Raw genomic sequence first — 4,529 nt, forward strand, 5'->3', positions numbered from 1 at the left:
AAGCACAACTGAAGCTCAATATAGAAAGTGTATAAATAGGATAGAAGTTAAGTTAGACGGGGACTTTCACTTTTAGCTAGTTTTCTTTTTCTTTGTAATTGAATTCAGAGCTATGATTCACTAAACCCCCTTTCATTGGGTTAGGGAGCTCTATTGTAATTCAATGAATCAATAATAGTTTGTCTTCTTCTTCAATCTTTTCTCTTGAATTTTGTTAGAAAGCTTCTCGATCTAATTCCATTGAGTAGTTGTCTTGGGAAAGAAACTACTCATACTTGGAATCCTTCGGAGCCTTGGGAAAGGAATGGAGGATTCATGCTAGAGAAGCTTTCTCACAGTGGATTGGATTGGGGTTTGGATGGATATTGTGACATGTAATCCTACCAAATTGTGGTTCATGAAATTGTGTGGTATAATCAGTGATCAAGCATCATCTCTTCTTATGAACATTTAAACCAAGGGATTGGGAATTTGTTTGTTTTTAGAGAGCATTGGTGAGCCAAGGAATTGGGATCCAATCATATAAGATTGCCAAGCAAAATTCAATGAACGCATTGGTTGAGGAAGAGATAAACATGTTTTGATTCGGAGATCTCAATATCTCCTATAACCCAATGAATTCCCCATTTCTGATTTCCACTTTCTCTTTACATTCTGCAACTCAATTCTTGCAATCACCCCCATTCCCTTTTAATTTCAGCAATTTACATTCTGCTCTTTAATTCATGCAATTTAAGATTCAGCCATTTAATTTTCTTGTCATTTACTTTTCCCGCCAATTTTACATTCCGCAATTCTCATCTCAAATCTTGATTCAGCTCAATTAGAACACACTTCTAATCCGAATTGCTCACTCAACCAATCCTTGTGGGATTCGACCTCACTCTATTGTGAGTTTTTACTTGACGACGATAACCGGTGCACTTGCCGGAAGGAATTTTGCCGATCGTGCAATTTCCTAAATCGTAGCATAACAAGTTTATGTGCATCAAGTTTATGGCGCCGTTGCCGGGGATTGGTTTTCGATTGACAATTCTCAAATTGGAAGCTAACTAGATTGAGCAATTTTCTCTTGCTTTGTTAATTCTGTTCTAGATACTTGTTGAATTTTAATTTCTGCATTTGGTTACATGCTTTCCTTCTTTATGCCTTTAAATTCATGCAACTAACTCACTGACTCACTAACTGTTTGAATTAATTCCTCAATTGAGCTAACCATACTCTTCCATTAACCAAGAGTATTTCACTTGTTTGTGTTTGAGCTGTGTTCGTGTATGACAGGTAGGAGAGGAGAGACATCAACTCCTCCATATACCGAACCAGAGAGGACCCTTCATAGACTTAGAAGGGAAGCAAGAGGGAAGAGAGTAGTGGGAGAAGAGGAATCTGAAGGAGAATCTGAGGACAATTTTGAGGAAGCTTTAGATCTCAACATGGATAGAGAAGTTCACAACCATGAGAGAGCTGATGGAAACGATGCCATCCCTGAGAGGAGGGTTCTTAGTTCATACATAAACCCAACCTCTGGGAATTGTGGTAGTAGCATCCAGAAACCACCCATTCAGGCCAACAATTTTGAGCTCAAGCCACAGCTAATATCACTTGTGGAAAATCATTGTTCCTTTGGAGGAAGTGCTAATGAAGACCCAAACTAACATCTCACAAAATTCCTGAGAATTTGTGACACTGTGAAGTCCAATGGAGTCCAGGAAGATGCCTATAAACTGCTTTTGTTCCCATTTTCACTTAGGGACAAAGCAGCTAAGTGGCTGGAATCATTCCCAAGGGGGAGTCTAACAACATGGGATGAGGTGGAAAGCAAGTTTCTGGCACGTTTCTACCCTCCACAAAAGGTCAATAGGCTTCGATCTGAGGTTCAGACTTTTAGACAACAAGATGGTGAAACTCTCTACGAGGCATGGGAGAGATTCAAGGACTTGACAAGGAAATGCCCACCAAACATGTTCCATGATTGGGTGCAACTGCACATCTTCTATGATGGGCTCTCTTATGAATCAAGGAAGGCTGTAGACCATTCATCAGGAGGTTCATTGAACAGGAAAAAGATTGTGGAAGAAGCCATTGAAGTGATCGAGACAGTGGCTGAGAATGAGTACTACTATGCATCAGAAAGGCACAACACTAAGGGAGTCATGGAGGTGAACCAGGTTGATACAATTCTAGCCCAAAACAAGGTGTTTGCCAAGCAACTAGCAGAGCTTACCAGGCAATTAGAAACAAAGCAAGTGGCTGCAATACACACACAAGATCAAGAGGAAGTAGGCATTGAAGGAGGTGATTGGGATGAGGCTAACTATGTGGGAAACCAACAAAGGCAATCATATGATCCACATTCCAACACTTACAACCCAGGCTGGAGAAACCACCCAAACTTTGGGTGGGGAAACCAACAAACCCAACCACAAAACCACAAACCTTACAACCACAACCAACATAACAATTCCACATACCAAAACTCCAACCAAAGATCATACCAAGCCACACAAAACACTTACCCCCAATCATCATATCATGGCCAAAATAATCAACATACCCAACCTAATCCGAACCAACAATTTCAAGATCAATTAAACCGGATAGAAGGAATGCTTGCAACCATGAGCCAAGACATAATTGAATTGAAAGCTTTTAAGGAAGAAGTAAATTCTAACTTGCAAAACCAAGGAGCTGCCATCCAGAAGCTAGAAAATCAAATTTTGTATTTGACTAAGCAAGCCCCTGGGACAAGCGGTTCTCATGCTGCCAAGGCTATAGCAAGGGAAGAATGTAAGGCCATAACCCTCAGAAGTGGAAAGAATCTAAAGGAGATCTCAAGGGAAACCACAGAGGATGAAGCAAAGGAAAATGTGAAAGACAAAGAACAAGGACAATCTTTTACACCGTTTGCAACAAAAGAAAAAGAAAAAGAGGTCCTGAAGCCTTACACACCAAAAGCACCTTATCCTCAACGTTTGATGAAAAGTGAAAAGGATGGCCAATTCTCCAGGTTCTTGGAGATTTTCAAGAAGCTTCAAATCAGCATTCCCTTTGCTGAGGCAATAGAGCAAATGCCACTCTATGCAAAATTCTTAAAAGAATTAATGACCAAGAAGAGAAGCTGGAGAAATGAGGAAACTGTGTTGTTAACTGAAGAATGCAGTGCCATCATTCAGCACAAATTGCCTCAGAAATTGAAGGACCCAGGCAGTTTCCAAATCCCCTACATCATAGGAGAAGTCATGGTGGAGAAGGCCTTGTGTGACTTAGGGGCCAGCATCAATTTGATGTCGCTAACAATGATGAGAAGAATGAAGATTGAGGAAGCCAAACCAACAAGAATGGCCCTCCAATTGGCAGATCGAACTTTCAAATTCCCTCATGGGATAGTTGAGGATTTGTTGGTGAAAGTGGGAGAATTTATATTTCCTGCTGATTTTGTAGTGTTAGATATGGAGGAAGAAGCCAAAGCTTCAATAATTCTGGGAAGACCCTTCCTAGCTACTGCTGGAGCCATCATAGATGTACAAAAGGGTGAACTCACTCTTAGAGTACATGATGAGAAATTGGTGTTTAATGTATTCAAGGCAATGAGCTATCCATCAGAATCACTAAGGGAATGCATGAGGGTTGATGTAGTGGACATTGCAGTACAAGAAACTTTTGAGGAAACAATAAAGGAAGTGGCAGAGGAGGAGTTCACCAAGGATATTGAAGTTAGTGATATCAAGGGTGCTGACACAACCATGCTAAGCATGCCAGAGAAAGTGAAAGAAGAAAAGGAAGCACCAAAACCTGAGCTCAAAGCATTGCCCCCTAATCTCAAGTATGCATACTTGGGTAGTGATGAGAGTCACCCTGTTATCATTAGCTCGGCCTTGAGCCAAGAACAGGAAGAAGAATTGATCAAGGTGCTGCAAACTCATCAAGATGCCATTGGATGGACCCTAGCTGATTTGAAGGGGATAAGTTCATCCATATGCATGCATAAAATCTTGTTAGAAGAGGATGCTAGACCCTCCATTCAAGCTCAGAGAAGATTGAATCCCGTCATGAAAGAAGTGGTACAAAAGGAAGTCAGGAAGTTATGGCAGGCAGGGGTAATCTACCCCATTTCCGATAGCCCATGGGTTAGTCCCATCCATGTAGTTCCCAAGAAAGGTGGCATAACTGTGGTGCCAAATGAGAAGAACGAACTCATACCCACAAGAACCGTTACTGGGTGGAGGATGTGCATAGACTACAGGAAGCTCAATGAAGCCACCAGAAAAGATCATTTCCCACTCCCATTCATGGATCAGATGCTTGAAAGGCTTGCCGGACATGCTTACTATTGCTTCTTGGATGGATATTCAGGCTACAACCAAATAGTAGTTGATCCTAGTGATCAAGAGAAAACATCATTTGTTTGTCCATATGGAGTTTTTGCTTATAGACGCATGCCCTTTGGATTGTGCAATGCACCTGCCACTTTCCAAAGATGCATGCTGTCCATCTTTTCGGACATGATTGAAAAATTTATTGAGGTCTTC

General features: G+C 41.2%; 1 non-coding gene across 1 annotated transcript; it reads right to left on the reverse strand.

Annotated features, from left to right (window-relative positions):
- Positions 1 to 1,859: 1,859 nt before the first annotated feature.
- LOC148564312 (small nucleolar RNA R71) lies at positions 1,860 to 1,963 on the reverse strand. The gene has a single exon (XR_015885054.1). It is a non-coding gene; the product is annotated as a small nucleolar RNA R71 (small nucleolar RNA).
- Positions 1,964 to 4,529: the final 2,566 nt, after the last annotated feature.

Source organism: Arachis ipaensis, chromosome B5, assembly GCF_059453495.1.
Source record: "Arachis ipaensis isolate K30076 ecotype BB chromosome B5, ASM5945349v1, whole genome shotgun sequence".
Lineage (NCBI taxonomy): Eukaryota > Viridiplantae > Streptophyta > Magnoliopsida > Fabales > Fabaceae > Arachis > Arachis ipaensis.